The sequence below is a fragment of the Tauraco erythrolophus genome, chromosome 2, assembly GCF_009769465.1.
Source record: "Tauraco erythrolophus isolate bTauEry1 chromosome 2, bTauEry1.pri, whole genome shotgun sequence".
In the NCBI taxonomy this organism is placed as follows: Eukaryota; Metazoa; Chordata; class Aves; order Musophagiformes; family Musophagidae; genus Tauraco; species Tauraco erythrolophus.
In genome coordinates, this window is record NC_141466.1 from 117,248,015 (window position 1) to 117,264,414 (window position 16,400).

Consider the following 16,400-nt stretch of genomic DNA (forward strand, 5'->3'; position numbering starts at 1 on the left):
GTGCATATTGCCATATGATAGAATGATAAAATCATAGAATGATAGAATGGTTTGGGTTGGAAGGGACCTTAAAAATCATCTAGTTCCAACCCCCCTGCCATGGGCAGGGACATCTTCCACTTGATCAGGTTGTTCAAAGCATTATTCATACACAAATCAAATATACACAAAAATTACACAAATCCTTGTTAGAAACACAAGAATACAGAATAGCGCATATCCCCTATTTAGTCTTCTACTTAGACAACGTTTTTAACTTTTCCAGAACTTATTTTATCATCACCACTAAGCTCTAGACACTCTTCTTATCAATTAGATAACAAGGTCTTCATGACATTTTGTTAAACTCTTGCCTTAAAGGCATCCTGTGGCAATAAATTCCATAGCCTAAAATTGCACTCTGTGAAAAAGAGTATTTCCTTTCATCCTGACTTGCTATTTTTCAGTTTCTCTCAGTGATTCCTGTTCCTTTGTTGAAAGAAGAACTAGACTTCCTCTCTTACCATCTCTTCACCAATTTTCATTTTATATGCTTTTGTAATGAACTTTCTTACTCCTTACCTTTCTAAGACAAGTAATCCCAATCCTTTAAGTCATTCTTAATTTTCTAAGGAATTTTCCAAGACTGATAATTATTGTTATTGCCAGTCACTGATCCTTTTTCACAGCTTCTTTTTTTTTTTTTTGATACAATGAAGGATACTCCACAGTATCTCAGCTAAAAGCAAACTTGTATAGTTTGTTTTCCATAGACTACTGTAGATATTTCTGATACGTTTACTTGCCCAAAACAGCTTTCTAAGCAGAGGTTTTCATTTAAATACTTTAGCTTGAAAAAAAATACTGTAATTTAGCACTCAGAAACTGTATGTTCATATTTTTCCCTTGAGCATGCAGTACTTTCAGTTTATCAATACTGAATGTCATGTGGCATTAAGTTATTTTTTCAGACCACTCTGAAGTTCTTCACATTGTTTCTCAGAACTAACTGTTACAGGTCATATTTGGTTCATTCAGCAAAGTATTGTGGATTTGGTAGAACTTAGGTGTTCCATTCTTGCCTTTAGCATATTTTGACAGTTTCGTTAACTCTTGGTAATATATGTTGCTGGGGTCAGAAAACGGCTGGATGCAAGTTTTGTACAATTTGTTTGAAGGCATAAGCTGAAGTAGATAGGATGTATCAGGGAATTCTTTTAACAGACTTTACGCTACATAAAATAATTTAACTAGTAAAGCACAGCCTTATCTGGATTTCATGCCATCAAAGGTAAAACGACTTATGGCAAAAGTTAGTGATTTAGTGGCTTATCCTGCCCTGGACCTGCTACTTTGAACTTTTCAGTTTTCCAGAAATGTATTACTTAACAAGTTGTGGTAGAAGAGATTTCTATGGGTTCAAGTCTCCACTGTTAAAGGAATTGCTGAAAGAGGGAAATCAAGTGGGGTGCTTACTGAAAGAAATTATTAGCTGGCATTGTCAAACGCGTGCAATGTAAGTCCATTATCTTAACTACGCTATTTGTACAGCTGCAGATAATTGTGCCTGCTCCAAAATCTTAATTTTTTTTTTTATAACTTCTGCTCACTTTGCAGTGAATATTTATCAGAGTGGAAGCTATTTAGCCTTTGCTGGTGGTTTTTGGATTTAATTACATAAGGGAAGTTTCTTAAAAAAAAAAAAAATAGGAGAAAACAAAAGAAGAGATGACTGCTGGCCTAATGTTACACTGTGTGCAGCAGCTCACAACCTCAGGCAACTGAAATGCTGACACTTTGAAAGACACCCTGGGAAATAAATGTTGATCTTGGGAAGTGAGTGGGAGAACTGCGAGCTGTGGCAGGCATCCCAGAAGTAAATCTTCCTCAAGTGGGAACATCACAGGAAACCCTTGGTGTTCCCCTGTTGATGACTATCGATGATTTTGAACCACGGGATGGATCCTACAGGGTCTTAAAACACTGTGAATTAGGAGGGCAGTGCTGTCTCTACCTGTGGTCAGTTTTTCTAATACTTCACTGCAGAGACACTTGCAGCACTGGTGATTTCAGTCAAAGATTTCCAATACCAACTGAACAGGATCAGAGTTTAGAGTTTTTTCTGGGTGGGACTGACAGGATAAAATGGGGAAAAAACTAGGACTTATGTGAATCTTCTTTGCAAAGTTCCTTTTGAATAAGAAAAAAACCCCAAATTCCTCTGATTTCACCAGAGGAAGGCGTAATCAATTTAATTATAAAATGGAAATTTTACTCAGGAAACCTGTAGCTTCGAGTGGTAGTTAGCTGATAGATTTTAAAATTTATTTTTCATTTCTGTTGACACTAATTCTAGTGAAAGAAAATCAATCCTTCAGGAAGCTAGCTCCTCTCTGTGTTTTTTGGGGCGATGAGACCCTGCCCAATAGGCTTCTGGAGAAGCTCTGTGTACTTTTTCTTCAGGGCTGCCAAGTGGTGACTGTAGCCTAGGTTGTAAATCGGAGAAATCCTAGGGGACTTTCAATTTGCAGTGGCCTTCTAGGACTTCAAAACTGCACAGAAACTCCCCAGGGCCTGCAGTCAAGCCATTTCTCTCACTTCTGGCATGATCAAGAGATGCATATTAACTTCACGTAGCCTGCACACCAAAATAGCTGTCCTGGAATCTGCATATATTTGCAGCTCCCAGGATTTTTGCACTAGTGTTTTCACTTAAAATAAGATACACTTGAATTCATAATTCTATGTCAATTCCTTACAACTGAAATCTGGGAAGGATAGTAAACACACTATAGAGAAACTATGTTGTATTTTCTATGCATGTTGTGAAACTGAATCACTGGCTGACTGGGTCACAATAGGATTACACCTAGAGGAAGGAGGAAATGCAAAAATGCCATCTTCTAGAGTCATATTCTCACTTTAATTGTAAATTATTTCAGATCAGCTGAAGCCCAGGTGATGATCACATCTTACATGAGCTCCAAGTGGTTTGCTCCCTAGCCTTTAAGTCTAAACCCTTTGTTTGCCTAGTTTGAGTTGATGTTTATTCCTTGACAAGAGCTTGCTCAATGTCAGGGCCCTTGGTGCACTATTAGGCTTTAATGATCCTGACCAGCCTCACCTGAGGATCCCACACACACCCCTTCCCATGTGCCCAGGGGCTCCATTTAAGCTCTGCCTAGGTTGTTCTTTCCTTGGGTGACACTGCATTTATAGTTGTCTTCATTCTTGTTCTCTGGTAAGTCTGAGTTGCCGCTTGATTTTCCTGAATTGACTTGGGACCTCACCTTACTTTGTAATCCCTGGATGCTTGGACCTGTTCTTACTAGTCCTGCTCAGGTACCATGGGTCTGTAAGGGCACTGCCTTCCCTGCTACCTGGGTGTGGTGCTGGGTTCACCTTGGCTTCTGGCTGACGTTCTTCCTTGTAGAGCAGCTTGTCTTATTGCTCTGCAGTACCCAGGGCATAAACAATAATTTAGTTCCACTTCAGTACTCTTTCAAGAATAATGCTTAGGGCGTATGCCTGATTGTTAGAGTAATGCTGTAAAGAATACTCTTCAAAGGTTCCCCCTCACCACCAAGGCTAGGTTTGTTACATGAACCTGGTTTGGGTGCAGTCAGATTGTATCTTTAAGAGAACATGGGAACCTAGGGAGATGAATGTGCTACTAGGCTTGCCTGGAAGGGCTGTCAACCCATGGGTTGCCTACACGGCAGTGGTCTGAAAAAGAAATGAAATATGAGGCAGTCAAAGCACATCATAAAAGTATTTATTCCAGGGAAGGCTTTTTTTTTAGGCTATTGTTCGCTGTCATATTTTGTCCGAGTTTACTAAGATTTCTTATTGCAGCTCTGGAAGAAAGTTTAAATCAAAAGCTTGCCAAGTTTTAGCACACTGTTTATCAGAGTGTGTTCACACTGTAGAAACAGAATAAGAATTCTATGTTGAAATGGCGATTTGCAAAATAACTGTTGGTCAACTGCTATATAGGTTCACACTGACTGAAAAAAAAGTGATGACTAATACTAGTAAAACCGTTTCCTGGAAAATGTAATAGAGACAAAACTTAAACCTTCTAAGTATTTGCCTTTGAAAGTTTGAAACAGATGATAGAGGAAAACATTAGATAGTAATTTTAAAAGAGTTTTCTGCACAACTGAAAGCCTTCCTGAATAGGATAAAAATATTTCAGTCTGTCAGCAAGAGATAAACCAGCTTGAATATTAAATAAGGATAAAAAAATCTTCTCTGCTATGTTGTAATATAATCATGTCATATGATATGATAAAATAGGATTACAAAAAGACTTTTGACCTTTTGTGATTCAGTCAGACTGATACTCTCAGATAATTCATTATGAAGAAAACAATATAAGGGTGGAAGGAAATAAACCTTGTAAAATCTTCTATTGCCATTAAATAAATCTACTCAAATGTTTACTGTTGTCTGTGCTTAGATTTTGGAAACAATAAAACCTTACTGAGTAGTCTTTAAAGTTTGCTTTTTAAGTAGGCTTGAAAATGCATTGGTTTATGACCAGCTGTATCAGTTTGTAGACTATGTGGCTACTTAGCATGTTTTATGGTTTTCTAAAATTGTTTATAAAGAATATCTATCAAACTACCTTCTGCATAAATCAAGAGTTTTTAAAGGCGATGGGGGAAGACTGTAAAACCTCTCATATAAAAGGGAGCCAGAGGTAGAAGAGCTTGTTTTTGAAAGGGTAGGCTTTTTCTGAGGGTAATCAGAAGGAATGATACATGAGACTTTTCCTTCCAGAGGTACCAGCTGGCGAAGTTTTCTGTGCAGCTGGCTAGTCTAAAATTGCTTAAGTGGGATTTTAATGATAAATAAAAGATTACTGAACATCATATTCCTGTGCCTGATGCCTCTGAAGATCTTCAAGTCAAAACATGAGATTTATCAGACGTTTTGGAGATACTTCATTCTTCCTATATAAATCCTGGCCCACTGAGAAGGAAATTAGTTTGGCTTCTCACTGTCGCAATATTGTTTCTTTTTTGGAAAATATATTTTACAAAATATTTTGTGCATTTATCACACTTCTGGGTTTGTCTGTAATTTGAAAACAAGGGATGTACTTGTTTGTCATTGATGGCTATAATGGATTTGCATCTGTTTGCATACATTGTCTCCAGAAGTGATGTTTCTTCTTAGGACCTTATACTTATGTGTATAATCATAGAAGCTTGGGCTCTTCTGCTATGTGTTTTTGATAAATGGAATAAAGGGCCTTAAGAATGGTAGAGGAATTTAGCGTTTGAAAATGTCAAGCCTGTAACTCTCCTTGAATAGCATAACAAGCTGATCTCAGCTTGTAATGAAAACTTTTTTACAGACAAGATATTATAGTGTTTTGTCATGTAGTGCAATCTAATGGGTTCAGACAAAGGAGATGTGGATCCTATTTCTGTTTCTGTTATAGTGTGAGTTAGTCCAAATGTCTCCCATTTTGGTTTTAGATTTTAAAGAGTACATAATGACACTAACCTTTATAGCATTGTTTTGAATCCAAAGAAGCGCTGGGAATTACTTAATCAAGATGAGGAGCAGATGTTTGGAATGATTCTTATTGTTGGATCATCTGCAATAAGAGCTTATTGATCAAAACAAGTCTTGTTAGTTATCATTCAGGATGTTAAGCTTCAACTTGGAATCTTCTAGAGTAGAATGGAGCAATAGTTTCTCATGGCTATTACGCATAGCAATTTAAAGCTATAGTAAGTTATTGAATTTCCAGTGTAAATTGTTCTTCCTATCTAACATACTTTAGAATTATCACTTTACAGGTGATGAATTCTGAAACAGATTTCTATTTGATTAGTTGACCCAGGGATATGCTTACTGAAATGTGTTAATCTCCTTAAGTGGCTGGACTAGACGGTCACATTTATGAAACTCTCCAACCCCTTCCTGAAAAGAATTTTCCCCAGGTCAATGATCTCTGTACCATTATTTATGTTTTCCATATGAATATCTCAGCCTAATGAAAGAAGAAACATTTCCCCTGTGTGAGGCAGATGAGGAATTATTTGGAAGGTACTGGAAGACACTCTCTTTTACAGAAAGAGCACTAGAGGATTTGAGTTGAGAAAGGAATTGCAAAGCATATGGTGTTTGTTTCAGCAGTCAGTGGGCAAGTAGATTATCTCAGCAAAAGCAAATATCCAAGTATGTGGAACAGTCCAGAAATACAAGATCTTTAAAGAGAAGAAGAAAAATCCTCAGTCTTCAGGCTATTTCTGGGAAGGGTTTTTGTGCAAGAACAGTCATCCCAGTGATTAATTTAAGCTAATAATGGCCAAGATTCCTTCCACAAGGGGGAGATGTGTAGCATGGTATGTTTATTCAGTATTTGTTCCTGTGGTATAATATGTTACTTACTGCATTCAAACTCAAATATTTAACTACTAACATCTTCTGGTTTTAACATTAAAATGTCATCTTTTTTCAGAAACTTATGAAGATGTTTTAGTATCTGCATTAAAAACAAGAAGCAAAGCACATTGCTATTTCTGTTTGGAAATTTTCCTCCTAGTCTAAACTGAAGTTAGTCTTTGCTTGATTTCACACTTGAACCATCTGAAATTTCAAAGTAAGGTTCAGATGCAGGCTGGTTACTATTTCTCTGTGATGTTGAAACTTTTCATCCAATTGTAGTAAATACATTCCTTAGCTTAAAAGAGATAAAATGTTCATTATTTGTACTGATCAGAAAACATAATAAGTTGTGAACTGTTTTATACCAAGCCACCTTTACTTTTTGCTATTATATCAAAACATATAATTTTGACACTAATTAAAAAAATCATTTTAGTCTCTAAAAAAACAATATTAATAAACACCCCTTTTACTATGTAAACATAACAGGTTCTCTGATGTTTTGTATTTGTCTGCCCAGCCTTTGGAGATGAGTCTATTTTCATCTGCCATGCCACCATCAGCCATCTAAAAGGACCTTGACAGGCTTAAGAACTGGGCTAATGCAAACCTCAAGAAGTTCAACAAGGCCAAGTGCAAGGACATTGGCGATGGATGGATTGAGAGCAGCCCTGCAGAAAAGGACTTGAGAATACTGGTGGATGAAAACCTGGACATGATCTGGCAACGTGTGCTTGCAGCCCAGAAAGCCAATTGTATTCTGGGCTGAATAAAAAGAAATATAGCCAGCAGGTTGAGGAAGGTGATTCTGCCCCTCTACTCTCCTCTTGTGAGACCTCATCTGAAGTACTGTGTTCAATTCTGGAGTCCCAAGCACAAGAACGACGTGGGCCTTTTTATAGTGCGTCCAGAGGAGGGCCATAAAAAGAATCAGAGGGCTGGAAAACTTCTATGAAGAAAGACAGAGAGATGGCATTCTTCAGCCTGGAGAAGTCTCTAGGAAGGCCTTGTTGCAACCTTCCAATATACAAAGGAGGGCTTATAAGAAAGATCGAGAGACACTTTACCAAAGCTTGTAGTGACGGAACAAGGGGCAACGTCTTTAAACTCAGATAAGGTAGATTTAGGTTGGACATAAGGAGGAAATTTTTTACAATGAGGGTGGTGAGACACTGAAACAGGTTGCCGAAAGAAGTTGTAAATGTCCCGTCATTGGAAGTGTTCAAGGTCAGATTGGGCAGGGCTTTGAGCAACCTGATCTAGGGAAAGATGTGTCAGCGCATGGCAGAGAAGTTAGACTGTATGATCTTTAAAGGTCCCTTCTAACCCAACCCGTTTGATGCTATCATATATAATGAAAGGGTGTTTTGTTGGTGGTTTTGTTTTTTTTTTCAGTCTGGGCAGTCATAGTGAGTATACACTCACTACGTATTCTGTGGAGGTTCCCCAAACACTAGTAAAATATCAAGGAATATCAGAGCTCAGTTTTACATATGGATTTTTGTAGTTGTGAGCCAACTAAGTAATCAAAGCCGCTACTAGTAACAATTATTGCCAGATTTTGCTTCAGTTGTCAGTGTTGCAGTCATGGTCTGAAACTAGACTTCTTTCAAGAAAGTTGAGTATGCAAAAAAACAAACCACTAGACAAACCTGCACTTTGTGCACCATATTCTTGTTTTGTACCTGGACAAAGCAATCTTCAAGGAAAACTTTTGATCTATCATTTTAGGATGGGAAGGAGGAAGGATATTAGGGAAAAAAAAAGGCAGGAAGAAATCAAGAGAGACCAGAGAAATTAAAAGTTTTCAGTTTGCTCATTTTTTTCAGATGTACTCTTGGATCGCGTTCAGCTAAAATCTCTGAGTGCAAGACTGTTGTTGCTCTGGATAGCTCTCATTTTTATTAACATTTGCATTTGAACCTGGAAACTAACTTCAAAGGTAGTCTTATTGTCAGTATTACACTCTTGCGTGGTGATGTGTCTATTTTGGAAGATGGACACTCTTTCAATTAGAAACTTTTGTCAGAAAAGTCTTACCTTCTTTATTTTTATTTCTCTGATGATAGTATTTTCTTGTCCTGTGCATCCTGAACAAGATTATCAATAGATTTAAACATTGCTACTGACATTAAAATTGAAATATTTATTTTGGTTTTGAATTACTTATCTGTTTCCCACGACATCTTTCAAAACAGACTGAAGGAACATGGCGTGTTTCTCTATATGAATGCTTTCTGAATTATAAAATGGTTGTCTTTGAAGTTACTGTGAAAAATGACTATAGTGATGTATGATTTTAGTTTTACTTAACTTAAAGGTTTGAGCTGCTTACTAGAGTGTTTATAAATTTGAAGATGTAGAAAGAATCTCCTTTTGTTTAAACAAGATGAGTGATGTGTGGGCCCTTGTACTGTCTCTCATTGTATTGAATCTCGTCCTGAAAACCACTTCCTGCTAGTGAATCAGACTGTGTAAGGCAGTGCTACTCACATCCCTTAACTATGTGCTGAGAGCTACCCAGCACAAAAAATGGCATGTCTTAATCTTGCTGGTTGAGTTAGGCTGTCTAAAGGTGTGTGGCTGTGCTTTAGGTAGACTTTAGACTTGATAAGCTTGCCCTTAGTAAACTATTAAGTATAAACAGCTGGAGCCTTTAGAAAAGACCTGTGCTGCTACAGAACTGACATACTGCCATTTCCCCACTCTGGAATCTTTGCAGTATAATTGCAAGGAGACTAGGATGGCAATGATTACAACTGAAATAAAGTCTGAGCAGCAAACAGAAAATATATCACGCTTCTATGAAGGTGGAACTTTTGCACTGAAAATGGTCCTGTAGATATAAGGCGTGGTAATACATGGTCAGATTTGCTATGAAAAAGTTGATGAGAGAATAATCTTTTTAAAAATAAGAAAGCTGTTTTATTTTTTGGAGAGAGAGAGTTTAGGGGTTTTACTCAAATTAATAGCATTATAAATTAACCTGAGTCTTGCAATGAAGCTGCATTTTCTTATACATAATCATGAATGGTCTGGGTAACGTATATGAAATGCCCCTAACTATAAATTATAGTATAAATAGTATTGTGTAGTAAGGTATGTTTTTAATCATAGCATTGCAATACTACAGTGTATCCATGTTGATCTACCAGAAAATAGATTATCTAATTTTCCATCTTTCTTCTGTTTACATAAGATCACAGAAGGCTGAAACAACCTCTTATTTAATTAGGCAAGTAGCATCACCTAATATTATAGAATAACTTATGATTTTTCTACAGTTGAATTGTTCCTTTTTTTCCATGCCACACTTTGAGAGTTCTAATGCTCTATTTCCTCCTTAGTAATCTGAATGCTAAATTGTGCTGCTAATTTAGAGTCTTAACCCTATTTCATGAGTCTGCCAAGTATATCTATCCTTTTCCTGTTGACAGCTTATTTTAAGCAGCACTTGAATAATTTATCTCTGTGAATAATTGCTAATCAAAGTTTTCACAGGTTTCATAGGCTGATGCAAAAGAAATTTTGAGTATTTTTTTCATTCTTTGTCTTTCTTCTGCCTCCAAATAATAGCAGATACTGACAGATGTTTCAATTTTAATAATTATTTCAAAAATTCATATATAAATATAAAATATTGACATTTACCCACCAATTCTTGCAGACTTCAGCTTAGTGATACATTCTTTTGGATCTTTCATGAAACACAAGTAAATAAGAGTTGATTTAGAAACTTGTCTTAAAATAACATAATATAAATATACAGTTTGGGATTTCACTGTCATAAATCCATAAGTGGAACTTCAAACCTGAAATATTTTTGCTAAGAAATTCCAACTCTGCAGTTTACTGTTTACAGCTATAACCCAAAATGGATGTTACTGTACATACAACTATTTGCTACAGCAAGATTTATAGAAAGCAGTAGATTGTTGCATTTATAATTTTGGGTTTACCTTCCAGTTTATAATCAAGATTAACATAAGTAGAATGAGGCTATGTTCATAAAAAATTGTGGTTTATAATCTGTTTAATGATTAAAAAGTGGATACCAGGACAAAAGTTTTATACCCCAGTGATGGGAGAATCAGTACTGTGCAGAGCAAATCGACTGTTTTATTTCAGAGGATCAACTACACAAACTGTATCCACTAGAAATAATGTTCTGGTTTTAATGCAGGTGAAAAATTCCAGTACAGAGTTGTACTCCACATGGAGAAACCTCAGTCACAGCATAAAGTATTGTGTTGCATCTTGGCCTTTCTTGCACTTCTCACTTGCACTTCTCTTCTATTACGAAACTCTACAGTGAGTGGAAGTGTTACCAAAAAATTGTTTGTCATCCTTTGTATGTGAGAAATTTAATATTTGAAGGTTAAGGTAAAACTTAGTTGTTGATTTTTTTCAATGTCTACCTTTAATGAGGCTAAAAAAATGAAAGGATTTTATAAAACTTTTTGAAACTTTTGTGATCAAAAGATATTTTATTCCACATTTTTTTATGCTAAAGTGGTAAGGTAGGAAGAAAACTGAAGCACAGTTATATAACAATAGGCAGCAAATATGTGGTGAAATAAATCCAGAAAGATCAGATTTTATGCAAACTTCTTTTAGGCTTTGACTTATGACTCACAGAAACATATTCAAATTTACATCATGGATGAATAACAGTAGACATCTATAATTGTTGTCTTAAGAGAAGTTTCTTTTTCTCATCTTCCTCATGAAGTTTGTGTGCATTCTGCTTTCCATTTACTTCACTACTTTAAAAAACAAAAATGTGCCAAAGAGTCAATCAGGTGAAGGATAATGGTAATATCTGTGTGTAGCAATGTTAATTTATTTTTCAAGTGGTAATCTAGGGTGGTTACATTAGAAGCACGCTAATAAGAGATGGACTGTTGAACTATCCCAAGCCAATGTTTCACAGTATACCATACAGCTGTGGAGATCAGACTAACACTTTGAACAATAATTCACCTCACAGCAGTTCTTGCTTTACAACACACTGTTGGGAAAAAAACCATAAATTGTGTACAATGCAAAAGGCAAGAAACACCACATGTATGATCCTGTTTTCTCAGACATATGCTGACACTTAAATTTATAAAATTCTCTGAGCAGTTCCACTGAGATCACTGGTACCTCTTGCTCAACACAGAAGTTAGGTAGGATGACAGATGAGTTAGGCAGGCTTGTATGTTGTTGTCACTCTTATTACAGTTAATAAAACTAATCTTCTGAATGAATCTTTGCGGGGTGAAGGTTTTGAACTGCACAGCCCTTCAGACAGGAACCTGGTTATGGTCTATACGCAGCACCTAGCACAACAGAGCTTAAACTGCGGTTGAAACTTTAAAGCGTGTGCTTTAATTAGAGTGCAAACTAATGGGAATAAGAAACAAATAAAACTATTAAGATTATACATGAATGTAGAAGGACAATTTTATTTTCACATAGCTTGCAGTGTTTTGAAACTTTTTTCTGTGCCACATTTAAGTTAAAATAAACTCTACAGAATTACTTCAGTAAAGGAGACAATATTGGTAGGAGACGAGTAAACTCCAGTTTCAGTTTCCTCTATGTCTGATTTAAGCTAGGTTTTATTTCCCCAGAAGAGGGGAATTTGATTATTATTTTTTTCACATTCTAAGCCTGAATCCAACATTATGGTTATAGATTAAAGGGTCAAGGGCATCTGTTAAGGCAAGATACATCTGCAGCGGTTAAACCATGGATTTTTCAAAATAAAAATTTAAAGATTATTTAGTGGTTGGTAAAATCTGGTATCAAAATATATTTTGTGGGGAAACTTCAATAGTATGTTGCTAATGGCCATGATACCTTCTTTCCAAGAGTCCTTGTCGATAGTGAACATAAACCCACTTCTTAGAGATTTTGCTTGTCTGGAAAAGGTCACAAGACTTACAAATAGTTGAACATAGATCGATGAAGACATTCAAGATTTCAAAGTTATATATCGGATAAAGTGTATGGCATTGTTATCTTTGTCATAGACAAAGTTTAATAGCTCAGGACATCAGTGAAAATGTTAAATAGTGAGAAATCTTTTATCAGTTCCTGTGAAATCTGAGTAGCTGCTCTCCTGTTATTCCCCACTGGAAACTACATTTCAGAATGTCAGTTAAGTGGTTTGTAATTTTTTTAAAGGTATTCTATTGATGTTGCATCCTTCTGTATCTTTAACTAGAATATTGCAAAAGTTCATATATATATTTGTGTGTATGTGTAACTTTCTCCAAATATCAGAGGATGAAATCAGAATTATTTTACTGAAAGTATTATCTTTTGAAAACTAAGCAGCCTATAATGATTAATTGGATTATCTCATATTTTCATCATGAACATTGGCAAAACATTAACGCTCATTTGGTGTTTTGGTTTTCAATAGTTTCTCAATATTTATTTTAAAAAGCTTATAACATCACCACATATCCTCAGCAACACTTTTATGACTGCTGGAGGTATTCCTCATTTGATGTCTTAATGTTTATCCATATCACAAATTTTATGTCTATCTTCAATAGAAAATACTTTATGAACTTGTGGAATGAGGATGTATCATACCTACATCAAAATACAGAAAGTATTTACTCAATTTTTTTTCTTCTGTGTTATGGTCAACAGCTTTATTCTCATTGTCTTGCAAGCTTACATCATTGTAACATTGATTTAAACGTGGTGTAACCAAAACTAGCACTCAGCAGCCAAGGCGAGCAGCACTATTGCTGGCACAGTCTGCGATGGAGTGCTCTAGTACGGTGCACAGAGAGATTTTTCCCAATGAGATGAATGTCAGGGTGAGCCGAGAGAGGTGCTAGGAGCCCACAGCTCGTGTGACAGCAGCTGATGAGACCTGGGTAGGGCTGGGAGCGTTGGTGGCCAAGCTCGTGTATAAAAGACGCCCTTAGGGAGCGCTGTGAATAGGGTGTGGTGCATCGGCAAGGGCGTAGCGGGGCAGTTTGTGTGGAAGGGCATGCAGGAAGGGTGCTGAAGCTCTGCCAACTTGACCAGGGAGCCGTAGTATCCACCTGGCAGAAAGCCACGGCCTCTCTAAGCTCTACATCCTCCATGACTGATGCAGTTTTCCAGACAGAGCTCTGGTGACAACATGTTGTCACCTAGGTATCAGGCTGCAGGGTGTGCCCTACTCTTACACCAGCATGGGACAGTAGCCATGAGCACACCTGTGGGAGACGCACCCAAGTAGAGAAACTCCTCTGCCTTGTGACAGAGCTCTGGGAGGAGGTCAGTAGGTTGACGAGTATCAGGGAGTGCAAAAGAGAGAGGCTACTGGAATTGCATCCTACCTTCCCTGAGACAGGCCCAACAGGCAGACAGCATGCATGAAACGGGGGATTCCATATCCTCTCTCCACCTGGATGAACACAGTGACTTAAGGAGTAGGTGGCAATGGTGACAAGTTCCTGCCTGGTGCAACAGGTGAGTCTCCTCCATGACTATGCCACCTGCCCATTGCCCTTGCATAATAGGTATGAGGCTCTGCAAATAGAACTGAACAACAACAAGGACTACGGTTCATGTAACTTGGAGGTATCACTGGGGTTGTTGACTTATGCCCTGTGTCAAAACTGCTTCCATAAAGAAAAAGACTGGTTATTGTCATAGGAGACTCCCTTCTGAAGGGAACAGAAAGCCCAATATGCAGGCCAGATCCACTTCTTAGGGAAGTCTGCTTGTGGCCTGGGTTAAAGATGTGAAGAGAAAGCTTCCTACCCTAGTACAGCCCTCAATATTATGCATTATTGATTTTTTTCAAGTAGGTAGTGATGAAGTTGTAATAAGAAGTCTGAGGACAGTCAAGAGATTTCAGGGCCTTTGGACAACTGACTAAGTGATCAGGAGCACAAGTAGTGTTCTCTATGCTTCCAGTTGCAGGGGATGATGGGGGAAGAAACGGGAAGAGCCAGCAGATCAATACCTGGCTCCGAGCCTGGTGTCACCAGCAGAATTTTGGGGTTTTTGATCGCAAATCTGTCTACATGACACCAGGCCTTCTGACAACAGATGGAGTACCCCAGTCTCAAAGGGGGAAAAGGATCTTTGCATGGGAGTTTTTGCACAGGAGTTAGCAGGACTCATTGAAAGAGCTTTAAACTAGATTTGAAGGCAGAAAGGGGTAAATCCAGGCTTGCTAGAGATAAATCTGAGACGGTACGTCAATGTTCAAGGGACAGTGTGATGCTGAGGTCCTTTGATCTGCTGTCTCAGCAGAGGTAGGAAATAGAAATCCATGTAGCAGCAAAGACACAAGGGTTATTGGTGTGTTAGAAACCATGGAAGTGCCTAAGGATGGTTACATAGGAATTATAGAATCACAGAATGGTTTGGGCTGGAAGGGGTCTTAAAGATCATCTAGTTCCAATGCCCCTGCCATGGGCAGGGACACCTTCCACTAGATCAGATTGCTCAAAGCTTCATCCAACTTGGCCTTGAACATGTCCAGGGCTTCTTCCCCACAAAAAGGTGATAGGATCAATAGCCCAACTGAAATGCATCTACACCAATGCACGCATCACAGGCAACAAACAAGAGGAGCTGGAAGCCATTTTGCATCAGGAAAGCTGATATAGTAGCCATCATGGAAACATGGTGGGATGACTCGCACAAGTGGAGGGCTGCAATGGATGACTAAAATCTTCAGAACGGATAGGCAAGGAAGAACAGGCAGTGGGGTAGCCCTGTATATTAGGGAGTGTTTTAATTGTATAGAGCTTAATGATGATGACGATAGGGTTCACTGTTTATGGGTAAGAATCAGGGGGAAGGGCAATAAAGCGGATATGATGATGGGAGTCTGCTATAAACCACCCAACCAGGATGACAAGGCAGAAAAAATATTCTATAAGCATCTGGGAGAAGTCTCACATTTGCTAGTCCTTGTTCTTATGGAGGACTTTTACCATATGTCTGCTGGAAATACAGTACAGCAGAGAGGAAACAGTCTAGGAGGTTCCTGAAGTGTGTGGAAGATAACTTACTGACAAATTGATGAGTGAGCCAACTAGGGAAAGCACCCTGCTAGACCTGTTGTTTGTGAACAGGGAAGAACTTTGTGGGTAATGTGATAGTTGGAGGCTGTCTTGGACATAGCAATCATGCAATGATAGAATTTTTGATTCTTGGAGAAGTAAGGAGGGAGGTCAGCCAAACTGCTACCTTGGACTTCCGGAGGGTAGACTTTGACCTGTTTAGGAGCCTGGTTGACAGGGTCCCTCGGGAATCAGTCCTGAAAGGCAAAGGAGTCCAGGAAGGCTGAACATCCTTCAAGAAGAAAAACCTAAAGGTGCAGGAGCAGGCTGTCCCTATGTGCTGAAAGATGAGCTGGTGGGGAAGAAGACTGGCCTGGCTGAACAGAGACCTTTGGCTGGAACTCAAAAGAAAAGGGGGAGTTTATGATCTCTGGAAGAAGGGGCAGGCAACTCAGGGGGACTACAAGGTGGTTGTGAGGTTATGCAGGAAGAAAATCAGAAGGGCCAAAGCCCAGCTAGAACTTAATTTGGCTATTGCCATAAAAGACAATAAGAAATGTTTCTATAAATATATTAGCAACAAAAGGAGGGCTATGGAGGATCTCCATCCTTTATTGGATGCAGGGGGAAACATAGTGTCAAAGGATGAGGAAAGGATGAGGAAATGGATGAAGTATTTGATGCATTCTTTGCCTCAGTCTTTAATAGTAAGACCAGTTGCTCTCTGAGCAACCTAAGCTGGAAGACAGGGAGCCAAAAGAAGCCTCCATAATCCAAGAGGAAATGGTTAGTGACCTGCTGCACCACTTAGACAAACACAAGTGTATGGGGTCAGATGGGATCCACTCAAGGGTACTGAGGGAGCTGGCAGAAGTGCTCACCAAGACACTTTTAAACATTTATCATCAGTCTTGGCTAACTGGGGAGATCCCAGTTGACTGGAAATTCACAAATGTGATGCCCATCTACAAGAAGAGTTGGAAGGAGGATGTGGGG